This window comes from Macaca thibetana, chromosome 3, assembly GCF_024542745.1.
Source record: "Macaca thibetana thibetana isolate TM-01 chromosome 3, ASM2454274v1, whole genome shotgun sequence".
Lineage (NCBI taxonomy): Eukaryota > Metazoa > Chordata > Mammalia > Primates > Cercopithecidae > Macaca > Macaca thibetana.
The window spans coordinates 165,561,017-165,574,103 of NC_065580.1; the positions used below are offsets into that span (position 1 = coordinate 165,561,017).

At 43.4% G+C, this 13,087-nt stretch overlaps 2 protein-coding genes across 32 annotated transcripts in view; one reads left to right on the top strand and one right to left on the bottom strand.

Annotated features, from left to right (window-relative positions):
- Positions 1-13,087, bottom strand: part of SOD1 (superoxide dismutase 1) — a 1,049,346-nt gene that overhangs the window by 318,973 nt on the left and 717,286 nt on the right. The gene's annotated exons all lie outside the window — the stretch shown is intronic.
- Positions 1-13,087, top strand: part of TIAM1 (TIAM Rac1 associated GEF 1) — a 1,375,699-nt gene that overhangs the window by 207,715 nt on the left and 1,154,897 nt on the right. For 5 of the 9 annotated variants that reach the window (XR_007724593.1, XR_007724594.1, XM_050786046.1 and 2 more), the window contains one exon: positions 11,435-11,615. The gene's annotated coding sequence lies outside the window, so the exon portion shown is untranslated. Of the gene's footprint in view, positions 1-6,457; positions 6,690-6,956; positions 7,110-7,172; positions 7,306-11,434; positions 11,616-13,087 lie in introns of those variants that run through there. The other 4 variants (XM_050786045.1, XM_050786052.1, XM_050786051.1 and 1 more) reach the window with 3 other exon arrangements.

Below are 13,087 nucleotides of genomic sequence, written 5' to 3' on the forward strand. Positions count from 1 at the left end.
ACTTTTGTACAACCAGATCTTGCGAGAACTGACTCACTCTCACGAGAAACTATCCATGAGAAGTCCACCCCCATGATCTAATCACCTCCCACCAGGCCCTACCTGCAACACTAAGAATTACAATTCAACATAAGATTTGGGTGGGTACAAATATCCAAACTAGATCACCTTCTTAGCCAGTGTCATTCTCCACTCCCCGCCCCAGTATGTTTTGGCCCCCCCAAATTTTAAAGTGACAGTTACTGTATCTTAGTATAAAATAAAAATCAAAATGATTCCCACCCATAAATACGATTAAATACCATTAAATTGGTTGGACCTGGTTGGTGCCGGGCCTTCGTCGCTCACCGTGTCTACCCTCACAAGGGTGGCCTGCTACTGTCCCACAGTAGGGACTCTCTGGGGAAGGCTTAGGGCTCAAGAGGTGAGCCCTCTGGGACCCCATCGGGAGGGGCCTCTGTTCTCTCTTGCGACACATAACTAGTGCCAGAACTGTACTTTTTACCAAAATAGCACCGTCAACGTGATAACATTGAGAACATTATAAACGCTAAGATCGTTTAAGATACAGGGTTGGCTTATTTCCTGATTGAAAATTGTCTTGACATGATTAGTGCGCATTTGCCCATTTAGAGGCAGTGTTGGGCATGTGCCCAGTCCAAAGCCTGTTAACCCATGCATTCCATTGCCAATAGGCATCTCTTATTTGAAGTTCCCACTTTACTGAAGGGTAGGCAGAGTGGCTTCCTCTAAGTTACTCTTCTGGTTGTCGTTGGACCCTGGAGTTGAACCGGGTCTTCTCATTTTTGTATCCTTGCTTCTCTCATGACCAAATGAGGCCTCCCCGATGGGATACTCCCTGACCCAGCTTTTTCAAGAGGCTATACTGAGGATTATACAGCTATCCTGGCATTCTTTGAAGAAATGGCAGGACTGAAATTAGAACTTGACTTTTTGTCTTCTTAGTTATTCTATACGATCTTACTTCTAGTGCCAATAACAATTAGTATTGTTTATTGTTGCCGAGCAGGGAGGTATCTGAAACGTCCCAAACTAGGAAAAACTTAGATGCTTTTACCCCCATGAACACATGCACCATTTGTGCAAGACACTCAGGGCCCTTGAAATCAAAAGCCTTACTGTGTATGTGGGTGGGACAGCATCTGGCCCCATATGGTTTATTGCTGGTGGGAGCTAAGAGCTCACGGATGTTTCCTCAGCCTTCTTTGTTACCTTTATCTAACTCTGGTTGCACTTCCTCCCTTTTCCCTTCACACTTTCAGTTACAAACCTGGCTTCACTTACAAGAATGTGGGCTACCAAGGAGCCCTGACCTTGTGAACTTTGACTTGTTAGATGAAAGTTGTTCTTCTGTAAGGAAATCTAATTTGGGGGTAATGAAAGCAATGGGGGCTTTAAAATCATAGAAACATATAATTGGAAGATAGAGCTCAGAAGGCAGAGAAAATTAAATCGAACATCATCATTTTATAGTCAAGGAAATTGAAGCCCTTGGATTTTAGGGAATTTGCCACACAGTCCCTGTAATGCATTCTGGAGGTGGTGTTTAAAAGCTATTAGAGTTTTCTGGCCTCTTTTTGGCTGGCCCTCTATTTTTTTAAGAATATCTCTATGTATTTGTTAGGTATTTCATTTTCAGATAGAGAGAACTATGTAAAGAGTCTCTAAGTTTGGTTGGCATAAGATTTACTCTGAAGTTGTAAAATATTCTTGTATTAAATCAAATTTAATGAAGACTATGCCCTAAAACTTTGCCTAAAAAGGTGAACCTTGTTTGTCTCTCAGAGAAAAGAAGGACCCCATCCAGGGCTGAAACAAGTGTTTCCAGTGTTTTCAAACGTGTCCGTATTCCCGAGCAGACCCTCAGATTACCTAGCATGGGAGTGTGTGGGATGGATCCATATTTAGACCTTTCATCAGTTTCAAATATAAAAAATTGATTTTGGCAATCCGTTGGTAGTCAACCACAAAATGTATTTATGAAAAACCTTCTGCATTTCCATAGCGGTTCCAAATATGGATTCCATTAACAAGATTCATATTTGGAACTACAGTGATGCTGGGAAATCATGTTTGGATTCAGGTAATTTGATGGTGTTAACACCCCTGTTGCGTATCACCCAATTCGAGGAGGAGGAGACTCTTCCCTGGCCTTGCTGCTGCTAACACTGTTGCTAGGTGACATAGGTGAGGACGGGTTGGTGCCAGCACTTCTTACCTTGTTTTTGTTCTATGGAGGCTTGAAAAGGTGGAGGTAAGCTCCATTATGGCTGATGGCTTCAAATTCACAGATCTTGAAGACACCTTGATTCCTGACCAGGTTGGTTCTGGAGACCCCTAAAGAGAAATCCAGAAAATGCTTGCTTTTGGAAGTCATCTATGTCACTGAGAATGCAATTTGAAAGGAATTTTAAAGCCCAGCTATTGTAGATCTAATATATACATATATAGAGAGAGAGCAAGCAAGCTAAACACTGAGTTAAAATTTTTGGAGAGAATATACTTAAATAAACTCTCCATAGGTTTTCATTTCTGAGTGTAAATCCACTTGACAAAGGGAAAAAGAAGTTTAACCCTTTGTGACCTTTTCTCCACATGCCACATACTGTTTTCCAACATGAATTTATTTTTTATGTAGTCCTCTTCTGTCTGTTTAGCCAGCTCTTGTGCAAATATCCACTGACAATTCACATACCTTCTAAGGATATCATGGTTTTACAGTTTCTCTAAATGTTCGTGCATAAATCTTTTCTTTTGTGGTGATGTGTATTGTTTTTGTATCATTTAGCATCATCCCCAGGTTCATCCCCATCTTGAGAAATTAACAACAAAAGTCAGCTGTGCTCCCTCTACTGGTTGCATTTCTTTGGAGCAGAAATACCGTGCATTTGTGCGTAAGTTCATTGTTGCTGATGGAGCTCGGACCTGTGTTCACGTTTTCTTTTCCAAAATGTGCATAACTTTAAAAAAGCAAAACTAGTGGCTTTCAAAACCGCAGGTTAAGAAACTGGTACCTTTAGAGGGATAGGGCATCTTCCTTACTGCCCACTTGTCTAGTAGTGTTGTGGCGGAATCTTCCTGGGCAGGAGGACGCAGCCCTTCTGCTCTAGGAGTAAATTCTTGGATGCTAAGTCCTGCTTCCCTCTGAGGCCCGAGGCCAATGCCTGGGGCCTCTCCAGTTCTGGTATAGTTGTATTTTCACCCACATCAGGTCAGCCCTTCTGTTCAGATCTGTGAAAACCTGCCCGCCACTGTATGGAGCCAGCGGGGTTTATGTCACGTGTTCACATGTTGCTCGGACTCTTGATCTCAGGGTGTTCTTCTCTAGAAGCATCTACAGGGGACCCTTTATTTTTAGGCCTGAGAGATAGGGAAGCAGGTGGGGACTATTTGGTTTAATCCATCATGTATGTATTGCATCCCCACCACATATGTGGCTTTAAGAAAATTCAAGATGAGCAAACCTACTGTTCCCCACCTCCCCTTTTGAGAAACACTAAGTAACAACAACAAAAAGCTCTTCTCCCCTTCCATGCAGAAATTAAATAATAATATCAGAAAGAAGGGGAAAAAAGTATATGCCTCCCACCCCGCCCCCAGAGCTAAAAGAAACCTTCTGGCCGGGCGCGGTGGCTCAAGCCTGTAATCCCAGCACTTTGGGAGGCCGAGACCGGTGGATCACGAGGTCAGGAGATCGAGACCATCCTGGCTAACCCAGTGAAACCCCGTCTCTACTAAAAAATACAAAAAACTAGCCGGGCGAGGTGGCGGGCGCCTGTAGTCCCAGCTACTCGGGAGGCTGAGGCAGGAGAATGGCGTGAACCCGGGAGGTGGAGCTTGCAGTGAGCTGAGATCCGGCCACTGCACTCCAGCCTGGGCGACAGAGCGAGACTCCGTCTCAAAAAAAAAAAAAAAAAAAAAAAAAAGGAAAAAAAAAAGAAACCTTCTTAGGTAATCATGAGACCAGAAAACCCGTAGGCAAGATGTGCTCCCTGTGTAAGCCCACTGCTCTGATGCTCTGACCGCTGACTTCATGGTGCTTGCCTTCCTCTTCCCATGAGTGATTTGTGACATTCTTTTCTATATGCTGTGATGAGATGAAGCACCTTCCTGTTCTGTGTGGAGTAGTTCCAGTGTAGACTCATAGTGGTCAATGGAGAAATGACTGATGGGCCTCGCTAAGGCCGTTTGTCTCTGTATCTGTCACATCTCTTGCTGCACACCATGTCGGCTTCCTGAAAGTGTGTGATCTCTGATTCTCAAACCAGTCTCTCCTGGCTTTCCATCCTCCTTCACCCATCCCCTTCCTGATTGTTTTCATCCAGATTCAGCATAAGTCGGTAGCTTGGTGAGTGCATGGATGGCAAGGCTGCGCCCAAAACCATGGGATGCTTTCCTGCCTCTGATCTCAGTATCTGCTTTCTTCTGAGTCCATATGTATAGTTCTCAGCGATTGAATGCTGCACAGTGGAAAAGGAGAAGTGTTGTTTCATGTTTTTATAAGTCCCTGGAGACTCTCTTCAAATTGATGATGCTATATGGAATAGATGGAATTCATTAATTAAATGACAGATGATAGTGAAACTTCTAAATCAGGGTTTCTCAGCGGCAGCACTATTGGCATTTGTGGCTGGATAATTCTTTGTTGTGGGGGCCTGTTATATGCATGATAGGATGTAGAGCAGCATCTCCGGACTCTACCTACTAGATGTCAGTAGCACCCCCCAGCTGTGACAACCAAAAATGTCTCCAGATACTGCCAAATGTTCCCCGGAGAGGCAAAATCACCTCCAACTAAGGAGCTTTGCTCTATCCAAACATTATTCTCTTTCTTCATTCTGTTCGTTTATTTATTTATTTATTTATTTATTTATTTATTTATTTTTAAGACAGAGTCTCACTCTGTCACCCAGGCTGGAAGTGCAGTGGTGTGATCTTGGCTCATTGCAACCTCCACCTCCTGGGTTCAAGCAATTCTCATGCCTCAGCCTCCCGAGTAGCTGGAATTACAGGTGCACACCACCATGCCTGGCTAATTTTTGTATTTTTAGTAGAGACAGGGTTTCACCATGTTTCCAGGCTGGTCTCAAACTTTAGACATCAGGTGATCCACCTACCTCGGCCTCCCAAAGTGCTGGGATTATAGGCGTGAGCCACCGTGCCCATTCTGTTCCTTTAGGTATGTTTGTGAATTTACTTAATTCATTTATCAGGTAGTTATTAAATTTTCTGCCATACCAGCCTTGATACCAGCTTATATTCTTTACCAAGAATATAAAGATGAACCAGGCATCTCTTTCTTCATGTTCATATACATATGAATATATATGTGAATACATATGATATATATGAATATATATGGATATATACACATATATATTTGAGTCAAGTTTAAATGTATCTCAGAGTTCCCTTTTTGGAGTTTTGTTTCCAGGCTGCATCCCTGGCTGGCATTTGAGTCATTATGACTTCTTTAATGAGTGTTGGGTTTCTATTTTTGTAGCCTGTATCTTTGAGGAAAGTCCCTTGCAGTATGGATGAGTAGCCTAAGTTTTTGGCACAGCTTTTAACCTTATAAAATGATAATGCTCTATTAATCTATCAATTTCATCCATGAATGCTTCAACCATTTCAGATATAGCCTCTCACTTGTCACTTCAGATTTACTGTTTTCTTCTTTCGTGATTTCTTTCATTCTCTTTAACCAGCCACCTGAGGCTTCATTTAACCTGAGGTCATTTAAAGTTTTATTTAAGGAAACTTCTGTTTGGAAACCAAGGTCAAGCACAGCAGAGGGATGTTCATTGCATGGCTTTCTGGTAAACTTGAAGTTAGCATGTTCTCTTTAACATTTTTAGAAACCGTGATATAAAAATTGCTCATGGGAAATGAAATTTGGGGCAGTTTTCTTTCCAGGGGGAAGGAAAGAGGGATGTGTTTCGGCGAGGAAGAGGTTCACAGATAGTTTACACTATGTGAATAATTTTCATTTTTTATGCTACATGGTGGGCATGTGGGTGTTCATTATATTATTTTCAAATACATGTTGTGCATTGGAAATACTTTCGAGTACCTGTTAAAGAAAAGGCAGCCAACTGAAAGTTTGCTTCCTGTTTTTCTGCCCTCCACTCGTTTTCAATAGATGTTTAGGAGTTAGGTCTCCACTTGATGAGCTACCCACGTTTCTGCCCGTGAAGGGCTGGTGGGGGGCGCATATGTAACATTGCTGGCCTTTTATATCTTTTAAGAGGCGCTGCTTTTTTGCCATGTGCTGTAGAAAATTGTCTGACAGGCGCCCATGCTTTGTGCAGGGTGACCAGGTTCATCTGTAAATTGGGTAAGACCTTTTTGAAATACATTGCCCCCAAGGATGCGGTAGGGAGGGTGCTGGGATTCTGAGTGACAGCCGGCGAATGCCAGAGGGAAGAATTAAATTGGAGAGGGAGGCGGAGAGGAGGGAGGTGATGGTGGGAGGAGGAAGGGAGGAGCGACCAACCCTCTCCAACACACCCAAGTGACCAGATTCATCATAGCACGAAACTTCACAAGTTACACCCACTGCCTCCGCCAGCAGCCGGGGAAGGCTGCTGCTTCCTCATTTGTGTTACTGGAAGTTCGAGACATGTGAAGCCAGACCGGGAGAAACGTGCGCGCCCTGTTGAGCAGGGGTGAGCTTGAATTTTGAAATCGATTCTTTCCACCGGCGAGTCTCTTTGTGTCGGGTGGTCGGGGGAGGCAGCCGAATGTGGCTCTGAACGAGGATAGGTGAGAGCCCCGAGCTCGCTGTGCGGCTGGGGCGGGGGAACCGTGCGCCCCGGAGCCCCTTCCCAGAAAGAGCAAGCGCGTCTTCAAGCTGCGTCCCGAGGCTCGGCGCGCATTGCCGGCTGAGCTGCAGGGGACGCCGGCGACGTTGGTTCCGGCTCCAGGGTAGAGATTCGGTCTTTGAAAGCTTCATCTTTCCCCTTTGACTTCTGTAAGCAAGGATCGTTGTATGGGATACGGGGTCGGGGAGGAGACTGCGGGATCACGTCACCCACCCAGGATGCGTCCTGCCCGGGGCTGTCCCGCTGCGCGTTGGGTAATTGCAGGTCAGTGCCATTGAAAAAGAACCCCATGGCAGGCTTGGGAATCAAGTGAGCAAAAAGTTCCGAAGGAATATTCAGAAGCTGTGGCTCCCGACCGCACCTGGATGGGAGTTCTGGAGTGGGACATCGGAAGTCTCGTGTTTCTCATTAATTTTACAGCTGATTAAATTAGTTCGGCTCTAGGTTCCTGGCTGTGGAAGTGTGATTTGTTTATCTGGATAATTTTTTCTTTTTTTTTTTTTTTTTTTTTAATGTCTGTCTTTCTGTGAAAGCTAGCTTATCTTCGGATTGATTGCCTAAATCAATTTTGGGTGGGGTGTGAGAGGAAGTTTGGGTGGAAGGTGGCACTGGGGGCTGGGCTTATTGCAAGTGACAGTATCTCCCCGCAAGGATAAACCTGGCTCAAATGAGACTTCTCGCAGATAGGCTTTAGATTTTATTTCAAGTTTGGAGCTGGTCAGGGGGCTTCCATTTGGCCTGTGTAGCTTTTGCTCAGTGTGTAGAGGTCAGAGGGAGGCTATTGGGTTAACTGTTACCTGTTGCACTTACTTCATACCTGATCAACAGCTTAGTGATACACCAGCAGTTGGAGCTGGCTTTTGTTCTTTGTAAGCGAATCCTTTCATGAGAATGTTTACAGAATCATCTTACTTTTAGGGGAAGAAATGAAGGTGAAAAATGTGTGGCTTCTGTTGTATTTATAGCAAGCCAAATGTTCTTTCCCGGGTCTTGGGGGGGCGGCGGACAATCAGGAAAATGTCAGTAGCTGATTTTATCATTTTTCTAATATCAAAGTGGAATTGTCTGACTCTCTCGGCATACCTTCCCTTGAACTTTGGGGGTCGGAGGCAGGTTGCTGGGGCCACAGTTCACTTAGCTTGCTCTGACTCTCCCACTTCCTTGAAGTTAAAGATACAGATGGAAAGGAAATTACTTTTCAACCAAATGAGACATGGCTTAGGGAAGACCAACAGGTTGCATGATCCAGGGCTAGAGCCCTGAGTTCTAGCTCATTTTGGGCTCAAGAAAGGACCCAGCTGCAGGTCGATGTAACTGATGCTGACAGGAGGCCTGTGACCTGCTCCCTCATGCCCCTCCACCCCACAAGGAACCTTTAGTAACTCACTCAACAAGAAAGACAACCAAATTGGATCTCATGATAATGCTGGTGAAACTGACTAATAGATGGAGTTTTATGGAACAATAATTCTTAGCTACAAAAAGGGGAACTGCACGATTCACAGAGCAAAGGTTTTTAGATATTGTCACATGTGACTGTTAGAAGATACCATCATGAGGACTTTTGGAATTGGGGTTAATATGACCGTGTAGATGTGAGAGAAAGTGGCAATTTCTATACCATTATCTTTTCATGTTGTCTCCCTGCCTCTCCCAGTAAATAAGCTGATTTGTCTCTGGTTGGTTATATTTTTAAATTTTATTCACTCATTTCTTCTTTTTAGAGATGGAGTCTTGCTCTGTTGCCCAGGCTAGACTGGAGCTCCTGGGCTCAGGTGATCCTCTCGCCCCAACCTCCTGTTGTAGCTAGGACTATAGGCGTGTGCCACCTTATCTGACTGTTTTTAAATTGTAAATTTGTTTAATAGGTACCAGATCATTAAAATTGTTTGTTTTAATAACTAATTTTTACAGAAATTTTCCCATTTTATGTACAATTTAAAATTTATTGGTATCATATTGAACATGATATCCTCATAACATTTTTAAAGACTGTATATCTGTAGATATGTTTCCTTTTTCATTCATGGCGTTATGTGTACCTTTTCCCCATCAGTCTTGCTAATGTATTATCAATTTTATTGGTCTTTTGGAAGAACCAACTTCGATTTTTGATGGTATCTTAATTGGAACACAAACAAAGGCCACCTCCTTTCTTGAGTTTATATTCATTTTTAAAATTCTGCCCAGTGGAACTCTGTCAAAAAGGACCTTAAACAGCCTTTGAAAATTAGCAACTGAGTTCCTTAGCTGTAAGTGGGAGGACACCACATATGTATCTTTGAATCTTTGACATAGATTATATTTTTTCAGTTTTATTAAAATATACTTTCTGTTTGTGAACACCATGCACAATGGACCAAATTGTTCCAAGATGGGTTTTGTGTATTCATTGAGGCACACCCGGTGATATTGTTCTGGAAAAATGTAACTAGAATTTACATAAGACTTACTGGTAATTTAAAGTGAATTGTAGGTACTTTCAACCCACTTGACAGTACAGATTTACCTTGTACAACAGCAGAACAAATTTGCTGTAATGACTGGAGAAGACACTTCATTTTGGTTCATATTTAATGCATGAGTCTGAGCATTTTAAAGTTTTCTCAGAACAGATTTTTTCTGAGTATATCAGAAAGGATGCTGGAGTCAGAAAGACCTGGCTTTGAATTCTTGCTCTGCCACTTTTGACTGTGTGGCCTCAGGAAAATTGCCTAACCTCTCTGAACTTGTATTTCCTCAAATGTGATCTGGAAACGGATTGTGAAATTGCACTGTGAATTCAGCGTATAATGAGATTTCATTATGAATATTCATGTAAGGTTTCTATCCTTCGTTTGGCACAAAGTAGGCATTTAATAGTGACATTGAGTGTTTTCAGTGTAACGATTAGTATTTTCTGCCTCCTACCCTTTCTTGTCCTACTTCCAACCTTACCACCTCTCTCAATGGAAGGTGAAGGAAGGTGAAGTTACTGTAGTAGAATAAAACAAAAACCACTTCCCCCATTTGTTCTCTCTTCATTATGGGCAAGTTCCATATTTTCAGTATTTTTATCTTATTTTCCTAGTTGATTATGTTACCATTTCTTCCCTCCAATTTTTATCTTACTTTCCCAGGATTTTCTTTTTTCTTTTTTTTTCCTGTCTCATCTCCTTAAGGATCTTATCCACTGCTCTGTTATTTTTTTCTTTCTTTCTTTTTTTTTTTGCCTGCCTTTAGTGTAAAAATGAAATGAGTACAAAGCCCAAAACTTGGCAGCGACTGGGATGTAAGTTAGTGGGTTGCTTCTATGAAGGCAAAGTGTGTTAAATTTAGTTACTCAAGAATTTAACTTGGAAGCTGGTCATGGTGGTGTGTGCCTGTAGTTCCAGCTACTCAGGAGGCTGAGGAAGGAGGGTTCCTTGAGCCCAGGAGTTTGAGGCCATCCTGGGCAACACAGTGAGACCCCATCTCTAAAAATTAAATTAAAACAGGAAAAGAATTAAACTTGAAGACAGAGAATGCTGGTGACTGCCATAGCATTTTTGTGCCACAGACTTTGGAGTACTGTTTCAGACCCTGGAGTTTCTAAGCACTTTTGGGGAAGTGTTGATTGTTTGGTATTATGGTTGATGTTGTAACCAAAAAGGGACAATAAGAGCATAGGACAGAGGAGCTTGACTGGTTAATATTCCCCGACAAGGGAATCTAGCATTATTGAGTTTGCCCAACACCAAGCCATTGGTTCTTTCTAGGGTCTCTCAGTTGACAAGGTCCTAGGACATTAGGACCTTGTCCTGTGTAATGGCATAATTAGTTAGCATTTATTTATGCATCTAGTATTGAAAGGGACTGGACTGGGGATGGGAAGGGATTGTGAGCTGGGAAAAGGCTTCATTGGCTTTATGGTGCTATGCTAAAGTCGTTCTGCTTTGCTCAAGGAGTGAGTCTTGGTTTACATTTGGGGTAGTGAATCAGCTTCGAGTGTGGAGTTATTTTCGATGAAGACAGATTGACTAGCTGCACCTGGTCTGGCCTGCCCGCTATGACCCGGTGGTGCTATTTTGTTCTAGCCAATGCTTTCATGAGAATAGAGAACAAGGAGGCGTAGTTTTCATAAGTATTTTGCAACACCCGCTTCTCCAGTTTATTTTGATGCCGTTGCTTGAAAACAAGTGTTAGTATGGCTTTCATTGGTAAAACTTTTAGGGAAGAGATCATCACTTTTGGAAAGTTTTGTTTCTTGAAATGGTTAGGGTGGATTGATGTGTGAGCTCTTGTACTGAATCGTAGAGCTGCCTCTAGTACCTTGCAGCCACATGCTTCAGTGTTTCCATAGACTATGAGATTTTGCGGGGCAAGAATCTCTATAGTCGAGGTGCTTTCTACAAAGCTGTTGAGAACTAAGCCTGGTAAATGCTTCTTTATTAAAATATGAACTGCTTATTAAAATATCAATACTAAATACTAATGTATTGAGTGTCTGCAACATGTGAAGTACTTTTCCTGTGTTATCACATTAATGTTTCTGAGGATAATCTTGCAATCTCTAGAGGTATATAAAAAAGAAGCACAAAACCCATTATTTTCTTATGTTGCTCTTACAGGTAGAATCACTGTGGACTGAGACCAACCTTTCTAGACCTGAAGCCCAGGAGGAGGAAGAGGAGGCTGGTTGGTACCATGGGGGATGATGCTCTGAATCCTAGCGTCTCACCTAGTATGTGAGCAGTCCCTGCAGATGGCACATTTGGAGATCTTGACAAAGCCTCTTCTGTTTCCAATGGGGTAAGTGTGGCGTTTGCAGAAGGCTGGGGAATGAGGATTGAAGCTTTTAAAGTCTTTATTATCTTGATCCTGCCCAAATCCACCTTTTTTGGTACAATAGAAAGTTCATTGTTTGTGACGATTGTTTTGGTGGTTAAAGGGTTGCTGAGTCTCCCCACTTGCAATCTGAGGCTTTGAAATGGGTTTCCTGGGAACCCTTCCCATTCTTCCTGGGTGGTTCCCATGGTTATTTTGTTTTGGAGTTGGCTGCGGGTAATCCTCTGTCTTTCTGACTTCTCTTTTGCCTGCCCCCATGATACTAGGAAAGGGGAAGAAGGAATTGATTTGGATGCAGCTGGGGAAACTTGGTATCAACATGCTGGTTTGGGGGCTGTTGCGTGTGGGTTCACATCACTTTTAACGAGACAGGGTGAGCATTGATGTAAACTGCTAAGTGGTTTTGTTCAAGTGGGAATATTTCATGCGGTCCTCCCTGCTGCGGTGAAACTGGACGTCTTTATTGCGTGACAGGCTTGGGACTTTCACAGAATGGATCAAGTGGTCGCCGTGCAACGTTCGCAGTTACTCCAAGAGAAGAAATACGCTGCAAAGACACCCTCCCTACTTCCTGTATGTGGCACAGACCCCTTCTAGGGAATTCCAGCAGAAAGGGCTGTGCGGACTTCAGTTTCCCTTCTGCTAAGTGGGAATGGTCACCTCTGCCCACGCAGTCCCTGTGTACTTCCTAGGAGGAGAATGACGTAGACCAAAAGGGGCTTTCTAGCTATGCGAAGTTGGTTTGTTATTTTCAACTTTGCCTTCCTCTCGTGGACAAACCCACCTCGACCTTGTTAGCAGGTGACATCGAGATGCATTATTTAACCTTTACCAGGTTTGGCTCCTATGTTGTTGGTCCAGAAATTGAACACAATAGGAGACTGCGGACTTGAGAGAAAGCAAGAATCACAGATGCTTCCTGAGGCGTGCGTGATTCCTGTAACTTTCAGTTTCCCACCCTGCATTCCGGGTCCTGCTTTGCAGATCTTGCTGTGACTTGTTCCTCCAGTCTTACCTGCTGCTCCGCTCTGCCTGCATCCAGACGCACAGCGGCGTAGCCACTCCTTTCTCTGAATGTACACAGTGGCTTGGAAAAACCTTTCTTTCAAGGGCTCTCTGGACATGGAGCAGATAAGACCTCCGAGTTGACCTGGAATATGTGCACCCTCCTCAGGGTTAGCCCTTGCTAGGGATGCCCTGGGGATACAGGGACTCCCAGGTAGTTAAAAGGAATCCAGCCCCTAAGGGTACCCTCTAACAGAGAGCAGAGTCAAAGCACTCACTTTCCCTGTGATAATACAGACACATTGTATTATCATAATTAGGTTACGTGACTTTTTCAAGAGGTAAAAACAATAGTAGGCCGGAGTGCAGTGGCTCACACCTGTAATCCCAGCACTTAGGGAGGCCAAGGTGGGCGGATTACTTGAGGTCAG